The 27,473-nt window shown below is 40.6% G+C and overlaps 1 protein-coding gene across 1 annotated transcript in view; it reads left to right on the forward strand.

Moving 5' to 3' along the window:
* VhaAC45RP (VhaAC45-related protein) overlaps positions 1-27,473 on the forward strand; it is a 53,325-nt gene that overhangs the window by 16,391 nt on the left and 9,461 nt on the right. The window lies entirely within an intron of this gene.

The following is a 27,473-nucleotide window of genomic DNA, read 5'->3' on the forward strand; positions in this document are numbered from 1 at the left end:
GCGAGGGAATCTGTGGTAGAGGGTCAGCAGTGTTGGATTTAAAGAGGTGATTTGAATGCTGGAGTTGGGAAATTTGGGCGACAATTAATGCAGATTAGATAGAAACGGGTTTTAGACGATCGATAAAGCGCAGTAGGTCGATGATTGAGAAAGTCTTGATGTTTACGTTAAAAGTGCCGTCGATCAAACTTCTCTTCTTTCTAAACTATTACGGTCCTACTCAACTCTGCACATCTCAATCTGTGCCGCGTATTTGATCTGTGCCGAAAACTTTGCCCAGCGTTGTGCCGAATGTGCCGAAGTGTGCCAATGAAGCTGTCGGTCTCAGTATCCCATGAATTTGGCAACCCTGCAGTTATGACTTTGGAGATTATTTGTTTACCTTGTCAAGTTCTCACGGATGATTAAACGAGCTATTTGTGTGCATATTGCATAGTCTACACGAGAGGGTAATCACTGTGCTTGTCCTGTTTTTAAGTAAAACTAGTATCAAATAACATGCATATGAGCCTTTTTTTGAAGAACATTCATTGCTCCGATGCCAAACGAATGAGAAGATTGACAAGCGCTAGATCGTCGGCCACTGCTGGAACTGTTACCCCCCCCCCCCCCCCCCGCTAACTAAGCTATACAATTTTTGGTGAGCAAGTCAAACGACTGAAATTTTCCATGGCTTTGAACTTTTGAACTGGTGTAGCTGAGATTTAATGGTGTTGCTTTTCTTCGTATTTCTCGTGGCTCTCAACTACTCACTTTTAATCAATTCATCCACATCTTCCATCGATTTATATCCAACAAAATCCAAATGCTGGTCCAGGATTATGATACCGGTTGCCAAGGTTTGATCCGCTTTGTCTCTGCTTGCAATTCATTCATATTTTTCATCCTTGCTTGGTTTTGTCTATTTATAGCCCTGAAACTGCTGTCGGTTTCAATTGCGTTTATTTATACCGCGGTTCAGATTGGCTTCGTTACCTCCACTGTGGTAACCTTAACAATTCTGCAAGCAGAATCTAACTAACTCCACCAGCCCCCACAGTCAATCGAAACTCCGAGATCGTTCAATCCATAGAATGAGCTGTACGGCTGACTGATGGGTGGACCATCAATCGTACCGAGTGGTTCTCCGCGAGAAACTGCTGTGCTTGCAGTCGTATCTAAAAAATGGCAGGACGGTTCTGCACCGAGTTATTGTTGACACCATACATCAATGCAGCAAATGGAACTGGATTCTGCAATTCTCTTACAATACTATTGCATTCGGTCCGGATCCTATGGCAGGTCAATTGTTCGGTGCATGGGGACTCCAACTAATTTGTTTGGGTTTCCCCAAAACCATAAATCCTTTCGAAACTATGGACATCTGTCAAAAACCCTGCATACTTTCTTTATAGCTTCATCCCAAGGGCGCGGAGAATCTTTTCAGTTGTGCAATATTTTATTATGATTTGGGACAACCTCGCTGGAAAATCGACAAAAAATATTCAACTGAAAAAGAAAACTTCCCCTTGCTTTGAAATTAACAAAGAAGTAAACCTTAGCAACGCTTGGTAAAATGTCAACACAAAGCAGTGATGCTGTTTTATTTTATTCTAGCTGAGTGTGCCCGGCCTTGCTCGGGATTTAATATTAGCGTGAGTTTAAGCGCCAATTTGAAAAAGCATGCTATATTTTTGTTTCATTTGTATGGGAGTTCTCCATTACAGAGGGTGGAGGAATCTCGAACCATCATAAGAACCTTTCCCGGCCCCAAAAACCCCTGCATACAAATTTTCACGACGATCTGTCATACTTGTCATCGTGTGCCCTAACGTGCCGATCAGTGTTCTAATATGTGCTTCGGCACAGTGTGCATATTGATTACCCCTTGGTTCTACTAGAACTTGCGCCTATTCTTGACTGCAAGCACTGAAAATATTTTCTAAAATAATTATATGTAGATCAGCCCAGCGGCGCCGGTGTAGTGGTAAGTGTGATTGCCTCTCATCCCAAAGGGCATGCTAACACCACTGAAAATGACAGACTCCCCTGGGAATTCTTCGCTGTTGTTTTCTTAATGCAAAGAAGCACATCACATCACCTCACTGCAGGAGTAAGACGAACGGCCAACCAACGGTGGCAAAAATTCTAAGGTCAAATGCAATCTGTCGTGATTGGGCTGTTGCTGGTTAGAACCAGATTAGAAAATCATCTATGAAATTCATCTTGCGACTTTCTATGGTAATACCCACATAATTTTCTTCAAACACTCAAGAAATTATCTAAAGAAGACTTGCTCTACAATTCACCATGAATTTCTAATCATAGTAGCATAATTACCTTAAAATTCAGCTCAGTATTCCTTTTATTATTTTGGAATTTTCTTCAGGATTTTCTTAGTATTCCTACAAATCTTCAATGGAATTATTCCTTAAATTACTACTTAAATTGTAATCCACTCAGCAATTTCTCAAATATGCTTCAGAATTCACATGGAATTCCACTTTTAGCTTCCATGAAATCCTCATAGGAATTGCATTGGCATACTCCATGGAATTCGTTCTGGCCTCTCCTAACAATTTTATTAGAAATTTCCTCAGAATAAAGGGTGTCCCACATCAAATTGTATCACGGAAAAACGCTGTAGAAAATTACCTAGTTCACCGATCGTTTTCAAACTGTCAGACAATAAAATATAACCCATTAGTAAGCTTCTTCTGTACGGAAACCCACTTTTTCTTCATGTCTTCCTCAGATGTGACCTCCTTGGGATGCTTCCGTAGTGACTGCTTCATAATAGCCCAGTATTGTTCGATGGGCCTTAGTTCCGATGAGTTGGGGGGTTCATGTCCTTGGGTACGAAAGTTGGCTTCGTACCATTCCATGACAACATTTGAATAGTGGGACGAGGCTAGATCCGGCCAGAAGATCGTAGGGCCCTCGTGTTGCTTCAACAGAAGAAGCAGACGCTTCTGTAGACACTCCTTGAGGTAGATCTGCCCAATTACAGTCCCGGTAGTCACGAACGGTGCACTCCGTTTGCCACATGAGCAGATCGCTTGCCAAATCATGTATTTCTTGGAAAACTTTGAAAGTTTCTGCTTCCTTACTTCCTCCGGAAAATCAAACTTGTGCTGGGCGGTGACGAACAGTAGCCCCGGAAGCTGCCGGAAGTCCGCCTTGATGTAAGTCTCATCATCCAGGATGAGACAATGAGGCTTCGTCAGCATCTGGGTGCACAGTTTCCGGGCCCGTGACTTTTCCACCGTGTTTTGCCGTTCTTCACGATTTAGAGCCTTCTGCACTTTGTTCGTATGCAGTCCCTCCCGGTCCTTGGCTCTCTAAATGAAAGATTTGGACATATTCAACTTTTTGGCCACATCGCTGACATTCGATGCTCAGAGTTTCGTAGTAACGTTTAATCACACGAATCACCGTCAGTGCCCAAAATAGTCAGGTTCATTGAGTCATTTTGATATGAACATGAACTGCCTTCTGCCTCATCATTCACTGCCTCGTGAGAGTCTGAATGATTCAGAGGTAAACGAGTCACTGACAGCCGAGCACTCAGTCAGTAGCTCATTCAACACGTTTATTCTGCCGTGATGGTACCCAATATTTGTTTTGAATGACTGAGCGTGCATTTTCTATGGAAAAATGACTCAATTACATGCTGTGTGCACGAAGGCAAGCGGTGTGCGTCGCCTGCTAGAGAGTGACTGAATGTTTTTGTCGGCTCTTTCATTGCCTCGTCCTTTACCGTTTGGTACAAACGGTCTTCACAGAGCAATGAATTGAATAGTGCAGTGCTTTCACACTCTACCTAGGCAGTCCATAATTTTAAGCTCTGATCACCGTTAACTGCACGATTCCAAGTTGTTTTCCGATGTCCCGATGAGAAAGCTGAGGATTTTCCAGGTGCCCACGCAAAATCAATTCGCCAGGTTGCTTTTCGGGTGACACCATTTTTTTCAACTTTCGAAAAACTGACAGCGATAAAAATACGGTGTAAACAATACACTCTAAACGACAATGGGTAATTTTCTACCCCGTTTTTTTTCCGTGATGTAATTTGATGTGGGACACCCTTTACTTTTGGAATGCATCTTCTCCAGGCCAAATAAGATAAAAAAAATACAAATGTTGACTCGACCTTTTCCGATTGGCATTGAACTTTGCCTGTTTTGTGTGTTATGGGCAATCATTCAATTTTTTCGCAAAGTCGGTCATTTTTGATGTTTTATTTTTTCAAAATGGTGTCTTTGAAAATGTTTAATAAATTGTAGCATGAAAACTTGACTTCTGATCGAAGTGACGTCTGAGACAAAGTTGTTTGAAACAGTGAAGTCTTTCTAAGAAAAAATATACACTGTAACTTTGGTGTAATAATTTTTAGCAAAAAATCTAAATATGTGTTAATAACTAAAAAATTAAAAAAAAGTATAACTTAAAAAATATAATATTTTTTTAAAAATAAAGCTTATGAAAAATGAAAACTTTTGGATACTTTAAAATTTAAAAATTTATTATGTATTTGTTCTACGATACATCAACATTTAGTCATATTTTAAAATTATTTTAATAAAACTTTTTTATAATGTTTGCACTGATAACGATTAATAATATCGCAAATATTGTTTACTTTGTAAAAAATACATTACAAAGCAAACTAACAAACTAGCAAAAGGTTCAAAGGAATTACCAAAAGTTATTCTTCAACTATTTTTGACAATTTTCAAGTGTCCATGGATTTATATATTCCAAAAATTAAAACTGGAAGATATACTTTTTGAGACATTTGAGTTTTTAACACTTTTAACACTTACTCAAAATTACAAAAATAATATCATGCATACTTTTTCGCAGCAAGACTTCATTTGTCTCTGCATTTTTCTCTCAGACGTCATTTCTATCGTTTTCGTTCTACAATTTATTGAAAAATTACAAAACACCCTTTTCTAAAAAAAATCAAGAGCCGTAATGGCCAAATTTTTGAAAAATGTTACACAATTATGCAAAGTTTTATGCAAATCGGAGAAGGTTTTTTTTTTGCGTCGAACTGCTCACCTAAGATTTAATTTGGAATTATTCTCAGAACTTCCATAGAATTTTCCTCATAATTCTTCTGAAATTGTAGTCAGAACTCGTTTGGAATTCTCTTCAGAATTCTATTAATATTCTCCTTAAAAATTCACCTCTAACTCTCCTCAAAATGTCCTAGCCAATATTCCTAGGCATACATTAAGTTTTATCCTCTTCACTGTTGGAATCATGCTTCGATCTCCCGTTTATTTTATCCTCAGAAATCCCTTGGAATTATTCTCCCATTTGATAAGTAAGTATGCTTCAGTAATCTTTAGAATTTTCTTCTCATGTTGGAATTCTACTTAGTATTAAATTGAAGCTCATCTCGTTTTAATTCTTCTCAGGCATTTACCAGGAATCAAAGGGTCTTTATAATTATCTTGAAAGCATTCTATAGATATCACTTGAATTTCACTTAGAATTCCTTTTAAGTTAGTCTAAAAGTCCTTCAGGAATTCTTCCGAAATTCCAGAATCATGAATATTTTCTTCAAAACCATGAACCTTGAAATTTTTCTTAGATCCATTATGTTGATATTTTTTTTTTTCAAATCTGGGATCTTGGAAAACATTTCAATTTCAGAATAGCAAGTTTTACGCATAAGGCTGTCCACGCGACAGTTGCGATCAGCTGACTTTTTTATTAACCAATTACTTTTGACAGATCACAGTAAATCTGGCAGTTTATTATCATTTGAATTTCTGCTTTGTTTATGTTTACATTCAGCACCATTAACACCTGAGCACTCACCCACTCTCGATTTCTAGCTGTCAGTTACACTGAGAAACGTTTCTTGAAGCACCTTATTGAGAACAATGCCAGCAGTCCTCTCTATAATCCTGAGAGAAGAGGTGACAATACGGGAGCAAAAATGAACCACTTTTCTGTCAAACGTGAACCAGCTCCTGATTGGCCGATTTCATGTGCGAAAGATAGAGATAGAGATAGAGATAGAAATAAAAGAGTAAGAAGCCAATTGTCACCTCTTCCTCTTAGTCTATAACAAGACCATTTGCTAGCTAATGATAACTGTCAAATGAGGGAAGATGGAGACAAGACAACGTAAAAAAGAGCGTAGTATTTATATGAACATAAAAATCTGGCGTAACATTTGAAAAGGGCCTATCCTCGTTAATCGATTCTCTTCATCGTCTTTCTCTTTGGTTTACCACGGGAGAAGGGGTCTTCCAACCTACATTGAAGTTAGCACAACGGAAGCCCCTTCTTCTCCAGCCACAGTCGAGTTAATCCAGTCATCGTCCTGCAGTCGTCCTGGACCTGTGTGTGGGCTTGGAGAAGGGGTCTTCCAACCTGCAACTCAAGGCAAGTAGGTTCGTGTCATCACCAGTTGCGCTCCTGATTCGTCCGTTGCTTCCAGCGCCTCACCGCCTCAAGAGCAACAACCAAGCTGGTTGGACTGAAAATCGGATCTGGGTGTACTCGAGGGTGTACTACCAAAATGTACGAGGTACTCGGACAAAAATTGATGATCTATTCCTGGCTACTGCTGATTGCGAGTATGACGTTATCATCTTGATTGAAACCGGATTTGACGATAGCATCAATTCGACTCAGATTTTTGGACCTGGCTACAAAGTGTTTCGCTGTGATCGCAACTTAGGCAACAGCGATAAAACATACTTTGGTGGCGTGCTCATTTGCGAATGTCAGACACGGTACTAGACTGGAACAAGTCTGTGTATCACTGGACTTACATGGCTATAGATTATATTTATGCGCTGTGTACATCCCACCCGACCTAAGAAACATCGTTCGATCCCAGTATGGGAAAACCGCCACGTGGTGATGCGGTTGCAAGCTCGTCCGGGAAACGTTCCCGTCAGGAAATCGCCAACGCTCAGTCGGCCTCGAAAAAGCTGCTGTCCAACAACCGGTACGCCATTCTGGAAAATGGTGATGAACCGGAAATAAAGAAGAAGGAGAAACCACCACCCTTTTTTGTCAAGGGATTCCCGCCTGGACTCCGGGAAAACCTCGAATACTACATCGAGAAAGGCTTCTTGAAGTACACCATGCGCCTGTGATCTGAAGGCATCATGCTGCTGGTACCAGCAAGGAAGGACTACAAGGCCGTTGAAGTGCTGCTGAAGCAGAAAAAATGGGAGTATTTCTCTCACGACATCGAGGAGGACAAGCCACTCAAGGTAGTCGTGCGTGGTCTGCCCGATATGGAAATCGCCGCACTGTCGGATGAGCTGAAGAAGAACGGCCTAAGGCCATCGCAAGTCTTCAGGATGAATCGGCATGACGCCTCCCGCAAGTACCGTGACCAGCTGTATTTGGTCCACCTCGAGCGAAACACAACGTGTTTGAAGGACCTGCAGTGTATTCGGGCGCTTTTCTACATCGTGGTTAAGTGGGAACGCTACCAACCTCGCCCCCGTTACGTCACTCAATGCTCAAACTGCCTCATGTTTGGGCATGGGACCGAAAATTGCCACATGGCTCATCGCTGCAACGAATGTGGCAAACAACACGAACCCGAAGAATGCGAGAGCATGGAGAACGCCGATCCACAATGCGCCAACTGTGGTGCAGCACATCGAGCTACCAGCAAGTCTTGTCCGAATCGTGCGGAATTCATGGAAATCCGCAAAAAAGGTTCCACGCAGAACCAGCCGGGTCGGAAAAAGGTACCGGCACGCAATGAGCAGAATTTCCCCGCCCTTAGCCAACGGCGTCCGATTCCGATTCTTCTGCCACTACCGCTCAACAACCGTTTGGCTGCTGCTGCTGCATCGGTCCCGCCAACTGCTGAGATGCCAAACCATCCGGCTAATCCGAGCCGTCAGTCCTTTGCGGCAACGATTTCGTCCCCTCCCCCGGGTCTATCGTGGCGTCGAGATGATGCCCTACCATAGCATGAAAACGAAGAGCTACTCACAACAGAGGAACTTATTACGATCATGGCAGAAGCAATCATCATCAAGCGCTCCTGCAGAACCAGAACCGAGCAGATTCTTGCTGCATCACGTTTCATCGACAATTATGGACCGTGAAATCATCAAGATCGCCAACTGGAATGCTTGAGCAAGATCATCGAGTTCGTTGACTTCCTCAACAAACAAAACATCGAAATTGCGGTTATCACCGAAACCCACCTGAAACCGGAGGTAAACGTCTACCTTCCTGACTTCCGGCTTCTAAGACTAGATCGAACCAGCTCCGGGGGAGGAGGAGTTGCTATTGCTGTAAGGAGAAACATCTGCTGTCGGCTTCTGCCGAGCTTCCAGCTGAAAACCATCGAAGCTTTAGGGGTAGAAGTCTCCACTCCTCATTGCGACGTACTGCCCCAAGCAAATCACCATCAGGGACGGGTCGGCAGCAGACCTGCGGAGGGACATCATCAAACTAACTCGACGGCACGAAAAGTACAAAATTTGCTGGTGACCTGTACGCCAAACACCAGGCTTGGGGCAATAGTCGACGCAACCAAAACGGCACCATCCTCAACGACGACCTGCAAGAGGCTCGCTACACCATATTAGCGCCGGACTCTCCCACCCGGTTGAGTCGGTCTGGCGTTCACTCCTCCATTGACATCCTTATCAGCAACATGGGAGACAACATCTCGCTACCTGTGACCCATCAGGAGCTGAGTTCGGACCACTATCCGGTGGTGGCCGATGTAGGCTCATCCGTCAACCGAATCCAAGCTTCCCGAAGCAACTACCATCGTGTCAGCTGGGAGCAGTTAATATTATTATTATTTAGCTTTATTAAGGAGGCTTTCAGCCTTGGGCTGGTTCGCCTCCAAGCTGGGAGCAGTTCCAACATTGTGTCGATTACGGTTTCCTTCCGGAGACGCCCGAAGACGTTGACCGGTGTCTGCGTTCCATCGAGGAGGCGATATCCCGGGCCAGGGACCAACACGTGCCACTATCCAGACAGGTGAGCAATACTCTGAACCTTGATAGAATTACCAAAGATCTCATCAGACTCCGTAACTCCATCCGAAGGCAATACCAGCGTTCTGGTTTGCGTGTCTTGAAGACCCATTGCAATCGTCTTACAAAAACCATCCAAGCCAGAATGGTGTACCTCAGAAATCAAGATTTTGCTAACAAAATCCACGCTCTCCCAGATTGTGCAACGCCCTTCTGGAAACTAACGAAAATTCTTAAAAACAAGCCCAGGCCCATTTCAGCACTAACCCCACTGGATCGTCCCGGCGACCCAGTGGTTCAACACTTGAGATCCAGATTCTACAACCATCTGGCACTGATTTTTAATCAGTGCCTCAGACTTGGCTACTTCCCCTCGTGTTGGAAGTCAGCTAAAGTCATACCCAAATTGTCAAATTGCAGCAGTACGGTCTTCCAATCTTCCTAGTGAAGATAATAAACAACTATCTATCAGACAGGACGTTCCGAGTCTCTCTGAATAGCATCACATCGGATGCTTTTAACATCGGTGCCGGAGTTCCACAAGGAAGCATCCTTGGCCCCATTCTATTCAACCTGTTCACCTCCGATATGCCGGCTCTCCCTGATGGTGGATCGTTGTCTCTGTTCGCAGATGACACATCTATCGTCTACAAGGGTAGGGTCATCGGAGGTCTGACTGCCAAAATTCAGAGAGGCCTGGACGTCCTGTCTGAATATTTCAACAGCTGGAAGATCCGTATCAACGCGGCAAAGATCCAGGTCATCATCTTTCCACACTCAAAATCTCCCAGACTTGTTCCGTCTGAAAATAATAAGATCTGCTTAAACGGCTCAGTGGTGGAATGGTCCAAAGAGGTCGTATGCCTCGGAGTAACATTAGACAGCAAGCTTCTTTTCAGGGAACACCAAAACCAAGTGCAACATCTTGATAAGATCGTTGTATCCACTCATCAACAGGAGGTCTACCCTGTCCCTGAAAAATAAGCTTGCTGTCTACAAACAAATCATCCTTCCCGTAATAGAATACGGGATGCCAATCTGGGAGAGTTGCGCAAAAAGCCACCATCTTAAACTTCAAAGGATCCAGAACAAGATCCTGAGAATGATCCTCAACAGTCCACCGCGGACTAGAAACTCTGAGGTCCACCGCCTGGCTGGTCTTCAGACACTGGAGTTACGGAGAGCTGCCTCCATCGCAAGGTTCAGAGATTGCTGTAGGCGATCTGACCAACAGATCGTCAGGGATCTGCCACGTTAGGCTAAATTAGGTTTTAACAAATTAAAACATCCAAACAACATACTTCACAAGAAGAAAATTGAAAAACATTACACAGTAAAACACAACATGTACAACACAAAATCAAAAAGTTCACCAAAGATAAAGAGCCCTTCAGGCTAACCTCTTATCCTGTATTAGCAATTGTAAACCACATAACAAATCAAAAATAAAGAAGATTTTTACTACTTTACTACTACTCAGAGTTTCGTAGTAACGTTTAATCACACGACTCACACGAATCCGAGTTGTTTTCCGATGTCCCGATGAAAGAGTTGAGGATTTTCCAGGTGCTTGCGCAAAATCAATTCGCGGCGTTGCTTTTCGGGTGACGCCATTTTTTCCAATTTTCAAAAAACATCGAACCAACTTCGAAACCGATTGAGAAGATAGTGATTATTAAGTAAATAAACGAATTTCTCGCTAGGCTCGCAGCACAGTTCGACAGAAGATGATGTTTTTCATTTGCAGTCGGGTTATTCGCGAAAGAGAAAATCGATGAAGAGAATCGATCAACAATGATAGGCCCTTTTCTCGTGTTGTGCGAGAGTTATTGCATGACCAGTTTGAACAGCTCATTCTTGATCCTTAATGATTTCGATCAGAGAACATTGAAATAGTGATTGAACTTTGATGAGTCGATCATGGAGTATGGAGTTTGACCGGATATGAATCAGATTGTCAATCTCTAATTAACACGTAGGTTGCCGTTTGATGCAGTTCGATGGCAACCACGCTATCTACGATTCTGGTAAGTAGATGGGTTGTACAGCACGTTATCGTTTTACTACTCATCCAAATGACTCTCCTAGATGCTTGACCAGCACAAGTAACTCACTACAGACGGCATCAATTGATCCAGTTTACACAAACACCTCTCACGATGAGAAGTTGCAAAAGCCTTTTCGAACTCAATCGCAAAGCCGTCTCGTTGAACGAACTGTATCCACCATTACGTGTGTCATCTCCATACGATTGCACTTACATCTTATTCGACAAAAAACAGCAGCAGCTATCTTTTCGATAGGACAAAAAAAAGTCTTAAATGAGAAACGAGCTAAAATCTTCTCACACACATGAGTAGCAAGTACTTTTTGACAGCTCGTCGGCTAGAGTGGGTTACCAACGTAGCTGTAAGGTGAGGGCGTCAGATATGCATCACTAGGTAAAGAATGTAAATGTTACTGAGGCTGAATGCGCCGAAAGCCATCAACCAGACCCGCACCGCCGCGGGTTGTAAAACTTGGTGTTTGATCCTATTTGCTTTACATGGGGCATGGTGGGATGGATGGTGCCACCACGCGTGGGTATATCATTTTCATAATGGCTGATGATCAACGCGAGAAAAGTGGTACCGTGTTCGGAAAATTCATATCAACCCCGTTTCGAGCCCTGATGTGTTTCATTATCTGTAATGTTCTCCTCATGTGTAAGTTGGAAAGATGATGAGACGATGTTTCGGTGCCATACCACATTTGGCAATCTCGTAGCTACTATGCAACAATTGGCACGTGATGCACTTTTCTTTCGATCTCGCGGCGGGTAAGACCACCATTAAGTACAAGTACAAGATGATCGGTAAATCTTTATGGCACCCTTTTCGGTGTCTGCGACTACACGGCTACTTGACTTGAATGGGTGGTTTGGCTTGTTGCACTTTGCATGCGTGAGTCGTCGTCGTCGTCGTCGTCGTCATCTTGCTGCCAAGCACTACCCTGACTGACAGACTGATGATGGGATGTGTGGAATCGTTGCGTGAGCATGTTTAGGTTGTAGTTTGATGACTTATGAAAAGTAGCTTGTAACAGGCAGGGCCTAAAATTTGTTACTCGGCTGGGAAATGGCTCCGGGTAGGTACTTGGACTGCGTGCACTCAGATGGCATTACATGACAAGGTGGCGTTTATGATTTTTACGTCACATAGTTGGTGAAGTGAAAATTGCCGACTTCGTATGTTTGGGCTAGGTTTTGTTTTATTTTGGGCAAAGAGGAAAATATCAATTACCAAAGTATGTAACTGGGTCTGAAAACATAGGTTTGGTGAGGTTCCTTTTTGTTTTTTTTTTCGTGCTGAGCTACCGACGCACACTGGGGACAAAATCGAAACAATGTGTTAAAATTCAATAACTTCGGTGCTCGCTGGAACAAGAGACTAAAAAATAATCATTCTTATAGAAAAAAGTCTCAGGAATCGATTGGAGTGGGTTTCATCTTGGGCACGATAGGGTAAGTTGGGGTTTTTCACAGTTTTGCCCTAAAATCTCCTATTTTGCATGATTTGAATGCTGTATCTCAAGATACCGATGATATAGACGGATGATTTCTTCAGCAAAGTTGATCAGGAGGTCAAGGACTGCTGGATGATGGATAGAAAAATTCGGAATTCTTCCGCTAGGCGGCGCTAGTGAGCATTCGAAGTGTATATGTTTGTGCTGCTGTATCTCAAGATCCTGACTATTTAGACGGATGATTTTTTCGGAAAAGTTGATCAGGAGGTCAAGGACTGCTGGATGATGGACAGAAAAATTCGGAATTCTTCCGCTAGGCGGCGCTAGTGAGCATTCGAAGTGTATATGTTTGTGCTGCTGTATCTTAAGATCCTGACTATTTAGACGGATGATTTCTTCGGCAAAGTTGATCAGGGGGTCAAGGACTGTTGGATGATGGACAGAATTCCTCCAGTAGGTGGCGCTAGTGATTATTAAAAGTGAATATATTTGTGCTGCTGTATCTCAAGATCCTGACTATTTAGACGGATGATTTCTTCGGCAAAGTTGATCAGGAGGTCAAGGACTGTTGGATGATGGACAGAACAATTCGGAATTCCTCCGCTAGTTAGTGCTATCTATGATCTTCTCTGGCTATTACGTACCAACTGTAACTTAACGCCTGCTCTCAACTTAGTGCTCTAGATGCACTTTCACAGTTGTTAATTGAAAGTTTTCCAAGCCTGTTCGATTTTTACATGTGTATATTGTGTGGCAAGTACAATAATATACTATGCCCAGGGAAGTCGAGAAATTTTCCAATCTGAAATCCTAGACCAACCGGGATTCAAACCCAGCCACCTCCAGCATGGTTTGCTTTATAGTCGCAGGCTCTAGCGACCGAGCTTATGGAGGCCCCCTAATCTATAAATGTAATTAAACTAAAATGCGAGATGGTAGCCTAATTAACAAGATTTGAGGACAATTTGGTGAACCTAGAACGTCATAAACATATCGAATTCAAACGTAAATAATGTGCATGATATGTTTAACCCTGTTTGGAGATGTTTTAATACAAAGGGATTAGAATCAGTGAACCTGGATGAGAATTTGATCTGAACTCAAGGACAATTTGGAGAACCGTGAGTATCTTATACACCTTAAAATCAACTATAAACGAAGAGCAGAAACTGTATAAACGTGTTTCGGAAAGTTTTGTCGGTGAGATCATCGTGCAGATTTTAGTTGATCCAGTAGATCAAATAATCTGACCTGAAGAACCTAGAACTTCTAATACACCTTAAATTGATGTTGTTTGAAGATGTTTAGTTGCTAAGGACCTTGTATCAGTTATGGTTGATCAGGTAAATCATTTGATCTGAGCTCAAGACAATTTGGAGAATCTTGATTATAAATCAAAATAAATCAAAAACGATCCGCAGAATCTTTATGAACATGTCTTTGTAGATTTTGTCGCTGAGAACATCGTGCAGTTCATGGTTGAGCCAGTAGATCAAATAATCTGAACTCCAAAGCAACTTGGAGAACCCAGAACATCTCATACACCATCAATTACAACGAAAATGATGTGCATTATAGTCATGGACCTGGGTGCATAAACTTGCAATAATTATAAAAATTTGCCAAAAAAAATTTTCATTCTTTTATAAAATGTCAAAATTAAGCGGAAAATATGAACGTCACTGTTTAAAATTTCTTTTGAATTTTCAACATTATATGGTGGACGTCACTTATCCGTAGCAACAGTGAAAACATATTACTCTTTCTCCGAAAATGTATGGTTACGTCACTTTGTCTCCAGACTTCCAAAACACATTTTTATCACGAATAGAGTGTTTTCTGATGTATCTTAGGGTATAGATTATGAATATGAAGAAAAGTGAAAATTGACCATGGCGTTTAGTCACTTTGTCATCTCACGGTAGTAAGGGCCTTGTACCGGTTATGACTGACCTGGTACATTATTTGATCTGAGCTCAAGGACAATTTGGTGAACCTTGAGCATCATATATACATCAAACTGATCATGAGCGATGTACAGAACCTTTTTGAACATGTTTGAGCAAGTTTCGACGCTGAGGACATTGTGCAGGCTTTGGTTGTCAATTGTTCTAAACTACAGAATGCTTTGGATGACCTAGAACGTCACTTGAGCTTCTTATATACATCCAAATAGATCAAAGACGATGCGCAGTAACTCCTTGAACATGTTTGGGCAGGTTTCGCCGCTGAGGTATTTTGCAGGACATTATCAAAAAGTGATGACCGGGTCATAGAACTTGTTATCAATTTGATATTTTACTTTGCTCGGGATTATGATTACATAGATCGCTACGGAATAGTTTCAAAATTGGTCATACAATTCCGGAGATACGGCCGGAACAAGTTCTTAGTGTCTCAGGAAAAATAACCAGCTTATGGGTAAGTTCAAAACCCATCATGCGGCACAATAAATTACATCAGAATTCGAAAAAAAAGTTCAATAACAATGATATCTAGTACCCTGAACCAGATTTACTGAATCCGGATATGTTCCGGGTTGCACCGGGGTAGTGGCCAGTTTTGACTTTTTTTTAAATCAATCATGTGCCACATCAAATGACGTGAGAAATTTTAAATAAGATCATTGGTAGTCATATTGAGTGTAAATAGGGTCAGATCATAGGTGAATAAATTGGGATTTTTCCTATACATATAAGCAAGTTTTGTCTCTTAATATCCATTAAAATATAAACTACAGTAATGACCTGATTTTATCAGTCCCTTCACGCATTATTCTTTTAATGTTCAGTAATTTCCTATATCCATAATTCGAAATCTTTTCCATTAATCTTCTTGATCGATGTTTAGGGTAAACTTTGGTGCAATAAAACCATTGAAATAGCGGCATGGATTTCGTAGAATACTAGAAAATATTTTCAAAAAGGGAACTGATAAAATCGGATCATTATTGTATATATTATATCTTTAAAAAAAACCGGCTAGAGCGGGAATCGAACCCTCACTCTATGGCACAAGCAAAATAGCTGTTAGACGGGTAACGCCGCTAACCACTCGACCACGAAGACCACTTTGACGCGAAAATGTGAAATGTCGTCATCGGAACCGAATCCAAAAGAATTATTTGTTTACTCTTGTTTCTTGCGTGACAGTAGCTCAGTGTAGTGCAGTTCTTACGTGGTGTTAAGTGTGTTCCACTGAATTTCATTAAGCAAAATGCTGTCAAATAAAAATATCGTTGAGGAATATTTTGCGCCTGGTCGAGATAAAAACCGTTTACTTGACTTTGTGTCTAGGGCACTGTCGAAAGCACCTGCGGCTGTAGCGCAAGGTGTTAAAAACTGGATTGGTCAATTTAATCGGTGATGGTCAAAAACCCACAGTAAGGATCGATTCTTTAAGAAGAATGCAGAGTGGCTTGAAAGCATATTCGAGGTAAGAATCCCTGGGCATGCTTAATTTTAGAAATTAGCATAAATTAACGAAGAAACGTTTTTAATACGATACCGTCGAACATTAAAAAAATTAACAGTTCGGAAAAATTGTACCTGTTGAGCGAATTGCTAAATTTTCAAAAATCAACGGATTCCAAACCAATTTAAATTGAACTTGAATGAAAATTAGTAAAAGCGTGGAAATGCGTTAATGTAAAGCAAGACATACTACTGATGAAATCTGTTTTTGTTCATGTTACTAAATAATCAATAGCATCAACCGCGATTAGAGGAAGATTTGCCTTTGATATTTGTATGAATATTTTATAAAAATCCTAAACAAAAACTACCAACAGCAGCGCAAATATATTCACTTCGAATGCTCACTAGCACCGCCTAGCGGAAGAATTCTGAATTGTTCTATCCATCATCCAACAGTCCTTGACCTCCTGATCAACTTTGCCGAAGAAATCATCCGTCCAAATAGTCAGGATCTTAAGATACAGCAGCACAAACATATACACTTCGAATGCTCACTAGCGCCGCCTAGCGGAAGAATTCCGAATTTTTCTGTCAATCATCCAACAGTCCTTGACCTCCTGATCAACTTTGCTGAAGAAATCATCCGTCTAAATAGTCAGGATCTTGAGATACAGCAGCACAAATATATTCACTTTCAATAATCACTAGCGCCACCTAGTGGAGGAATTCAGAATTTTTCTGTCCATCATCCAACAGTCCTTGACCTCCTGATCAACTTTTCCGAAAAAATCATCCGTCTAAATAGTCAGGATCTTAAGATACAGCAGCACAAACATATACACTTCGAATGCTCACTAGCGCCGCCTAGCGGAAGATTTCCGAATTTTTCTGTCCATCATCCAACAGTGCTTGACCTCCTGATCAACTTTTCCGAAAAAATCATCCGTCTAAATAGTCAGGATCTTAAGATACAGCAGCACAAACATATACACTTCGAATGCTCACTAGCGCCGCCTAGCGGAAAAATTTCGAATTGTTTTGTCCATCATCCAGCAGTCCTTGACCTCCTGATCAACTTTGCTGAAGAAATCATCCGTCTAAATAGTCAGGATCTTGAGATACAGCAGCACACACATATACACTTCGAATGCTCACTAGCGCCGCCTAGCGGAAAAATTCCAAATTGTTCTGTCCATCATCCAACAGTCCTTGACCTCCTGATCAACTTTGCTGAAGAAATCATCCGTCTATATCATCGGTATCTTGAGATACAGCATTCAAATCATGCAAAATTGGAGATTTTAGGGCAAAACTGTGAAAAACCCCAACTTACCCTATCGTGCCCAAGATGAAACCCACTCCAATCGATTTCTGAGACTTTTTTCTATAAGAATGACTATTTTTTAGTCTCTTGTTCCAGCGAGCACCGAAGTTATTGAATTTTAACACATTGTTTCGATTTTGTCCCCAGTGTGCGACGCAAGGGAGGCAGCTCCCACACCTATCGACACATCAACTCATGAACCGGGGACCAACGGCTTTAGTTCCCTTCCGAAGGAAGGCGTGATTAGAGATGTTATGCCTCAGAACATCCCGGCGGCGCCGACTGGGATTGAACCCAGGCCTGCTGGGGGTGAGAGGTAATCATACTTACCACTACAGCACCGGTGCCGCTAGGTTCCTCTTTGTTTTACTTATTTATGTTTATCGAACTTGCATATTCTACTTTAATGGGACATGAGGAGAGTTTAGCTTGAATTCTTGAAACGTTTTGATGAGATGATAACTTCTAAAGGCTTCTTCTTTCAGTAAATCATTTGTAAGAAACGCACCTCATGAATTTGTATCCCATTGGCATCTAGTGGCATACAAATGTCCCTAAACTTAAATGGTGTAGACAGGAGAGTATCAATATAAATCCCTAAATACCGGTTGACCGAATAGAATTATTAACGGAAGGCAAATATTTTAGGGGCTCGATCAAAAACTTAAAAGTCCAACTTGAACAAGCTATCAATGAAGCAAAAAGTGTTGTTGTTGAGTGCTGTATTCTATAAAAATAGCACACACATACAGCTCTAACGTTTTAGCTATTATACTAAGTTGACTTGAGTTGGGAGGAATTTCTATACTAAAACCACAGAAAAACAAACATAACACTCACAATCACATTTTTCGCAAATAAGGTTTTTGTTTTTAGCTGGGAATGTGCTAGCATTTGTCATGGTGGCGCCACTGAAGCGTTAGGCAAGAATCCACATTTCGAACTTATCTGTGATGTCAGTTTTTTTTTCGGGTCGATTTAGTAAATCAGCTCATGAAAATGATAAGGGGGCTAGGCATCGCACTGGAGACACATTCCACATACTAATCTGACGAATACAGAAAAAATAGTTGTTGAATATTACATCCAAACAGCTGCACATTGCTCATTCCGCATGTCGTGTAATATTGCGCTGTAGGATGTACACAAAATTGGATGTAGGATGTACAATAAATTTTTAACAGCTACTACATTGATACATCAATACATCAAGATGAATAACATTGATTAATCACATTATATTTGTTTGCTGTGTACACATTCAAGTGATGAACGGTGGTAGAAACGGTACTAATTAGTGTTACGTGTAAAAACTTGTTTCCAGCAAAAGAAAAATCACTCTAAACAAACAAAACAAATCTCTTGAAAAAGACTGACCTTCTGTGAATTTCTACTATAAATCCGTATATCTGCAAAATTCAATGAATTCTTTAGATATACGGGTATACGGAAAATTTCGTAGAACCGGCAGCACTGACTTGCATCTGTTTTGTTTTTATGCTACACAGCTGACGTGTTGACAGGGAAAAAGCAAGCGGGGGAGGTGGCTGTCAAATACGAATAATCGTCGCCTACCTCGCATAACTGGTTCCAAACGTAAACAAGCCATAAGAAACCTACAGCGTTTGTTTACGTTTGGAACCAGTTTCATGCAAGATGATCAGTAGGCTGATTTGACAGCACGTCCCCCCAGGGAAAAAGCAAGTAGTGAATAAATTGCATGAACGAGGGATGCTCCAGTTGCAAATCAATGCTTCGGAATGTGCTTGATAGAGGGTGCTAGTGTGCATGAAAAATACGCTTGACGATGTTTTTTGTAGTTCCTTCTAAGAGTTATGTGTGTTTGTCTGTGCTAATACCAACATGAAGCTTCAGTGCGATAATTTATTAGCTAGTTCTGAAAAGGATAAATTGATAGTTCCGCTAGAGTACGGCAGTGTGAAAATTGAACAGCAGTTGAAATATAGCTAAGGGCCATTAAGGTGAATCGCTGTCGGAACCACTTCGATACACAAATATCAGCTTCTACGACACGTGCAACATTCAAATTGTTACTCCACGTTTGCTGCACTGCAGCATACATGAAGTAGCAATTTCAAGTGAAATGGGGCACCAATTTTCGGGATTTGTGTAATTGAAAATTCGAAGTGGAAGTGCATGTATAGCCTACGTGGTGGACTCTACAAGGAATCACTTTAATGCGACAATACTAATCAAACACGTAAAGCTCGATTCAAAGTAAATCTGGACGCACGGTTCAATACACCACCACGCCCCTGGTGGTTGGAACAAAAAACGTTTGAAAGTCATTTGTTGATGTTTCATTGACGAGGAAATTAGTGAAAAGTTTTTCTCGATTGATCGACGCATCCCGAAATTACGGATCATGGAACATAAGAAACGAATATTAATTGTGCACAAACATCTATAGAGAACCCTTCGTGGTCTGCCTCAAAAATAGCAAAAGTGTTAAAATTCCCAAAGTCAACGGTAAGTCTTGTAATCAAACGTTACAATGATACTCTGAGTGTGGATAGAGCACAGCGCATCTATCATAAAAGTGGCACTAGGGACAAAGAGCTGCGGAGAAAGGTGTTGAGGTACGTCAGAAGCAACCCAGGTGTCTCCATATGTGATTTGGCAAAGAAATACGATTCCAACTTTTCCACCGTGCGTAACATCCTTTCAAGAGAAGAATATAAGTCTTTGTGCCAGTAAACATCCGAATCGTTCCCTGAAAAAAAAAAAAATTAGTGAAAAAAAAAACCAATCAAAAGGGCTTGGCCAACTGAACAAATTTTCCGAGAATAGTAACTTTGTAAATGGTAAAGCGCTGTCGGAACATTATCCTAGATTTGTTCTCTACACACTTAGAAAAAAATTATGTAAATTTAAGTGCTCTGAGACTGACATGTATGTACGAGCGTCAATTTTGACTTAAAATCAAGTCATAATAGACGCGAAATTCAGCTCAATCAAACGTGATTTCGAACTTTTCAGTCTCGGAGCACTTAATTTTTTCATGACATAGGGGAAATGACGGCTTCGACATGACAGACTATTTTCGGCAACCCAAATTGAAACACTATTTTCACTGGATTTTCTTACGAAAACACTTCGCTGAATGCATGCAAACGATTCTTTATGCTTTCCGCTTCAATTTGACTATATTTTTACCACTGAGAAAAAGCAATCTAGCAAGGTTTTCTTGAAATGCAACACACGCACTACAAATTGTAGCTGATTTCGAGTTGCCGATAATAGAACAGCAGATTTACATGCAGTTCAAATGGAACGGTTGCCGAAGAAAAACTGGTTGCCGACAATACTCGCTCTCACTAGAGAAGATTGGAGCTTTGTAAATGCGTTTCAAAACAGTTTTTGACAATTCTTTCGACTGAAATTGTAAGAGCAGCTGGCAGCAAAAGATTGTAAACAAACCAATACTGCATATGTGTGCGTTCCTTAGAGAAAAAGGCTATAGAAAGAAGGTCGCTGCTTAGGTTGCCGAGAATACGTAAATTCCCCTATTTGTTTACGTCTCATCCTTTATGTCAAAGGTGGATTCCGTCACGTGTAAGATTAGGAATTTCTAAGTGTGTAGTAAAACTTGAAGCGATAGGGCATATCAGCCATCATGATGGCCATTTTTAGACTCTTCAAGGAATCATCTTAAAACCACGACAAGATCTTGCAATGTTACTTGGGGAGGGACAAAAGGTCGAATGGCCAAAAAGTCTACACACTTAGAAATTATTACCGTATTCGGTAATTTTTTACCGAGCTATCAACAGCTGAACTTTCGGTAATCAGTTCGGTAATCGAAACGATTACCGAACGATCGGTAAACAGATTTTTTGATGAGTTGTCAAAATTACTAAACAATTCGGTAATTATTTACCGAACTATTCAGTAATTTTTTACTGAACTGTTCCGTAAATGAAAATTTGTTGATCTTGTTTATTTTTTGTTTTTTTTTTCCGGTGAATTAAAATTTAAAGCTCTTTTTGCATTATTATTTACGAGATTTTTTTCGATAGTGAATGTAGGTGAAAATATATTTTAAAATAACATATATTGCTCGCTGGAGTATTCTTTTCGCAGGTTGCTGCTTCCATGGGGATGCCAGTCCAGAAACATTGACTGGAATCTGATCCCGAAAGCACAGAATTCCTGGCTGTGTCTGAAGAGCAATCATAAAAATAAAAGAAATAAATGTAATCATCAATCTCATAAGGAATATTTAATAGATGCATTATTCATCTGCATTTGTGAACATACATTGTTTTCACTGGATTTACCGGTCACTTTCCACTGTTACTATTTACTTCAACACTTGATATAAATATGTCCGTCTTTCGATTGACAGTCTGGAATTATTTACAGAAGTTCGGTAAACGTTTGTGTAATTTGCAGTTTGTTCGGTTTTTTTAACCAAATTCGGCGTTTGCTTTGTTTTACAGTGCTTACTGTACTCTTTTTAACGAAGTTCGTCAATATAAAAGCCAGATTACCGTTACTTCGGTAAAACATAACCGAATGTTAGTAAAATTATTTTTGTTTACCGAAAAATCTGTAACATTCTTCATTTACCGATTATTTTCGGTAAAAAATTACCGAACAAGGAAAACGTTGCTGAGTGTGTAATGGACAAAACGTCGAATGATGAGAAGGGAGACAACTGTCGAATGGACAAAATATTGAATGGACAAAAAGCCGAATGGACAAAAGGTCGAATTGCCAAAAGGTTGAATGGACAAAAGGATGAATGGACAAAAGGTTGAATGGACAAAAGGTCGGATGATGAGAAGAGGGGCAAAAGGAAGAATGGACAAAAGGTCGAATGAACAAAAGGTTGAATAGACAAAAGGTCGAATGGACAAAAGGTCGAATGTGGTAATCTTTATTAAGTAAATTTTCAGTCAGACACTGGGTCATCTCCGAGACGGTCTAATGATGAGAAGGAGGACTAAAGGTCGATTGAAAAAATTCGAATGAATAAAAGGTCGAATTAACAAAAGTTCGAAAGTACAAATGGTCAAATGGACAAAAGTTTGATTATCTTTATTGAGGAGATTTTCAGCCAGACGCTGCTTCATAATTCGCCCTTTGTACCTTCGATCTTTTTTTTTTCCTTGGATGTGTTTTCCGTTGATGCTACCGACGCCAGGAAGGTAGTTCCCACACCTGGACCCTACCTATCGACCCATCAACTCATGAACCGGGGACCAACGGCGGCGCCGACTAGGATTGAACCCAGGCCTGCTGGGGTGAGAGGTAATCACGCTTACCACTACACCACCGGCGCCGCTCTTCTTCGATCTTTTGTCATTCAACGTTTTGTCATTCGACGTTTTGTCTTTCGACCATTTATTCCACAGCCCCGAGGATAGGGTGGCCAGTGAATTTTTATTTTAAAATTCCCGGTTTTTTCCCGGTTTTCCCGGTACAAATCTAATAAATATTTCCGGTATTATTGTGTGTTTTCACGAATATTTAAGCTTCTGCCAAAATCTTCAGTGGCTTTTAAAGCTCTTATCATTTCAGTTTCTCCTTGATGTTTTCGTGCGCAAACGGTTTCAATTGGGAATTGAAAATCGGGTAGCGATTTCGAGTCAATTTGCTGTCAAATCCGAGCCAGTTGCTGATCGATCGATTTGACAATAGCAATCGTGGAATAAAAAGGACAGAGGGATCACATCAATCTGACTGGCAGTGATGCCGAAATCAATGTTGACGTCAATCCCGTTGTTAATTGTTTATATTTGTGAAAGTAACGTTGGAAAATAGGGTCCACGGTGTGCTTTAAGTGATGGATATTCTTGTTTGTTTATGGTTGTTTTCATTGTGTTAAGCAAAAATGATGTACAAGGTGCTAAACTGCGCTAGAAATGTCGAATCAAATTCAAATTCAAATAGAAAACTCATTCTGCAATCCTGGCATCATTGGTCAACTCCGTCAAACACCATGCACTAATTTTCGACGGACATTCATCAAAAACATTAAGAAGAGTGAGAAGCTGGATTGTCAAGTCCCGTCCCGGGGTTTAACCTGAGAGGGGACGTGCTGTCAAATCAGCCTACTGATCATTCTTGTATGAAATTGGTTCCAAACGTAAACAAACCCTGTAGGTTTCTTATGGCTTGTTTACGTTTGGAACCAGCTATGCGAGGTAGGCGACGATTTTTCGTATTTGACAGCCACATCCCCCCTTCGGTTTAACCAGCTGGTTTTGTTATGTAAACATGATCAGCTGGTACAAAGAACAAGGGGTTAGAAATAAACACGTGGAAGCGGATTCAAAAGCTGGTTTTTTTTATGTTTACATAACCAGTAAAGAGCCTGAATTTATAAAGAGGCGACATCTTGTCCATTTGACAGGTCTTCTGCTCGATTGGAATGACTTTTCCTATGACTTTGACAGACAATCGATTGTTCCAATTTTGACATGTCGTCTCTTTATAAATTCAGGCTCTTTAATAACCAGCTGGAAGCAGTAGAACAAAGGAATCAAAAGTAAACAAGAAGTGTCATTGAAACCAAGTGATATATACAATCCAAGGTCGGAACGGTGAAAGCAAAATCAAGAGCGAAATATTAGATGGACGAAATTACAATCACTCGAGTCTAAAGTCTAAAGTCTAATTTAATGAACTATTTGTGGTAAATCTTCAGCAGTTAAACTACAGGAAGCATTTTGTTTAAGTTGAAAGTATATTCAAATAAATGGGTCACTTGGTACATTCTTGATAGATACCTACTTCACCTCATGTTTTCAAAGCATCAGAATTTACTGATAAACAGAGAGATTTGTTAAGGTCACAAGACCGAACACTATCGGACTGAATGGGTCATTAGATTAAATGGTAAACAGTGAGCAATTCTCGCTGAATCCAGTTTACTTTTATCATGAGGTTGTACTCGTTCTAGTTATCAAACTAGAAAAAGGGGTCGGTTAGGGTCAAATTGATGGACCCCTCGCTAATTAGGCGCTCAAACATTATTCACAAGTGCTCAATTTTTGCTTAATCTTGATTCGTTCAAATCATTATATCTTTAAAAAATTCCAAGGCAACTCCTATATAACTTGACGGGTTTTAATTGAGGGGGTTAGAAAGAAAGAGGTGTAAGTGACTTTGATCTCTTCCGTTAATAATTCAGCTGTATTCCTTATTTCGTGTGCCATTCTGAATGCAGGATTAGAACATCCTCTATCAAACTATGTGGCTGAAATAGCGCAAAATCTGTTTATAAAGCTGTGGCTATCAAAAGAAAAAAGTGGATGAAGAGAATCGATCAAAGTCACTTACACCCCTTTCCTTCTAACCTCCTTAATTCTTGTTTTAGAATTGGTCACTTCCCCGAGGGCACCGGAACATATCCGGTAGGACCAATGTGACCGTGGACTGTCAATAAGACCATTACCGACCAAGTTTTGTAAAATCACGAAGTTTGATATGTCAAACGACGGGTTTTGGATCCTATTGAGAATTGGTCATATCTCCGAGGGCACCGAAACATACACTGGACTGTCAGTAAGGCCATTATCGGCCAAGTTTTGTAAAATCATGAAGTTTGATTTGTCGTATGACGAGTTTTGGTTCTTGTAGAGAATTGGCCCCGGAACATGCCAGGGAGGGCTAGTGTTACCATGGACTGTTCATATGGCCATTATCGACAAATTTTTGAAAAATCATGAAGTTTGATGTGTCACACGACGGGTTTTGGTTCTTGTTGAGAATTGGTGACTTCCCCGGGGGCACCGGAACATTCTCGGGAGGACTAGTGTGACCGTGGACTGTCACTAAGGCCATTATAGGTTAAGCTTTGTAAAATCATGAAGTTTGATATGTCACACGACGGGTTTTGGTTATTGTCGAGAATTGGCCCCTTCCCCGGGGGCACCAGAACATCCCAGAGAGGGCTAGTGTTACCATGGACTGTCAATAAGGCTATTACCGACCAAGTTATGAAAAATCATTAAGTTTGATGTGTCGCACAAAGGGTTTTGGTACTTTTTGAGAATTTACCACCTCTCCGGGGGCACCGGAACATTCCCGGGAGGACTTGTGTGACCATGGACTGTCACTAAGGCCATTACCGGCCAAGCTTTGTAAAATCGTAAAGTTTGATATGTCACACGACGGGTTTTGGTACTTGTTGAGACTTGGCCCCTTCCCCGGGATAACCGGAACTTTTCCGAGATGCCCAATGTGAGCCGCAATTGGTCCACAAGCATTTGAGTAAGAAAATATTATGTTCGCCATGTGTATAATTATTACAGAACAGTAAAGCCGAATTCCATCCCAGCGTGACCCTAACGGAAACCGGAATAACTCCGGAACCATGTATTGATCCAATGTGACGGATTCAAAAGCTTTAATAAATTGGGCTGTTTAGGGGTATTGACAACAATCAATACGAAACTAACGATTTTAAATTGGCTCACCACTTTAGTAGCCTATTGGTCCCAAGCAAACGATTAACGTACCCTATTCTTGTCGAAATTCTAGTACTACGCAATGTTTGTTTTGATTCGCTATGAAAGTTTGACAGACAAAATGAGGGGTTATTGGTTTTTCCTATGTTTCGAGGGGTGAATCGATTAGCTTGGGACCCAAGAGAGTACCAGAGCTGAGCCAAAAAGTTGAGCACGTTATTTCGGGACCTTCTAGTCTTAGAGTTACCTCTATGGTATTGAGGTAAATACATATTCATTATCTGCATTAAACATGGAACCTAAATCCAAAATTTCAATTTTGGAACACTGGAACTATTTTAAATAATTACGATTACATTAGCAAAAATCACCATCTTAGCGCCCCTTGGTGGGACTTTGCATGTGAGCGAGCTGTCAATGAATCGATGTAGTGTCAACGATCGAAAATTTAAATCTTGATTTGAAAATCGAGATGAATGTCTACGGGATCGATAAAAATATCGTTGTGCTCAGAAAACGAAACTCTATCAGATGATGTGTAAAAGATTGAGAAGGTATGTTTTTAGAGATAATTGAATTTAGAAATTTATGCAACTTCATACGTTAGGCACGCAAAGGTTAATCATACGAACATTTTATATTAGAATCCCTGGATTATTCATATAAAATCTTGACAGGAACTCTGTGAATGACGGGATGATTCTAGAAAAATAAACTCTCAAAGGAAACCTGTGAAGAGTTCCAACGAAGTTAAAAAGTAATTAAGTCATTTTCATAAAATTTGGGCTAAAATTAGACATCAGCTGAAATTTGAATTTACAAATATATTGAATCCATAAAAAAATTACTTTCTTGTTTTTTCGAATTGATTTAAGCAATGAGGAAAGGGGAGTCATATTCATGATTCTCCAAGGGTGTAGGAAACCCTAAAGGCCTAAACGCAATGTGGGCGAAAGCGGAACGGAAACGGCAAGTTTGACAGTTGTCATTAATGACATCCAGATGCCTAACCGAAGTCGATTTGGTTCTAACTAGTTTTCAATCCAACAAGTAGGCTTACTCAGATCGGGCTTTTCCGCTTCCGCTATCATTGCGCTTGAGCCTTAACTCTAGATAGAGCTGGAATTAGGGCTTAACAGCTTTTGTAAACAATGACTTCCTTCGATGATTTCTAGAAAGTGAAGGCTCGTCCACAAAAATCAACAATACCATCTGGTAGAAGAAGACTTCCCCTACCTGACGGTTGTACTGGTTTGCTTGAGCGTGCCTTGAGTTCCTAGAAATCATCGATAGAACTCATTGTTTACTAAGGCTGTTACGCCCTTATTCAAGCTCTATCTAGAACTGAGCATTTCCAGCCCAAAACGCAAACAGATTGGACATGAGTGTTTTCTAATTGAATGAAACATTACTCACATGTTTGCTGCTACCAATGGTTGCATTTTTTATATAAATATATTTTGACGTAGGCCTACGTCTTTCGGGAAGATGGGGGTACACTTTATGAAAATCGATAAATGAAATTATGAAAGATTTTGAACGTTGATAACTTAGCTGCCCCTGGACCAATTTCAAAAAAATATCACCAATCGATCAGAAACGTTTCTACACATCGATAACAATGCTTTTGACTGTTGATTTTCAAATTGAAACTATTGAAAAAGTGGTAAATTTCAAGCATTGTCCAAAAGCTTCGAAATAACAAACAAATCCACCAATTACGTAAATGCATATGCTGCTTCCCCAACACAGTCATCAGAGAATGGTTCCTAGATGAAACAAGTCGAAGTAAAATTTGCATCCGATCTTCGGGCGT

This window comes from Ochlerotatus camptorhynchus, unplaced genomic scaffold, assembly GCF_037179485.1.
Source record: "Ochlerotatus camptorhynchus isolate MF236.1 unplaced genomic scaffold, CSIRO-AGI_Acam_v1.1 ptg000201l, whole genome shotgun sequence".
In the NCBI taxonomy this organism is placed as follows: domain Eukaryota; kingdom Metazoa; phylum Arthropoda; class Insecta; order Diptera; family Culicidae; genus Ochlerotatus; species Ochlerotatus camptorhynchus.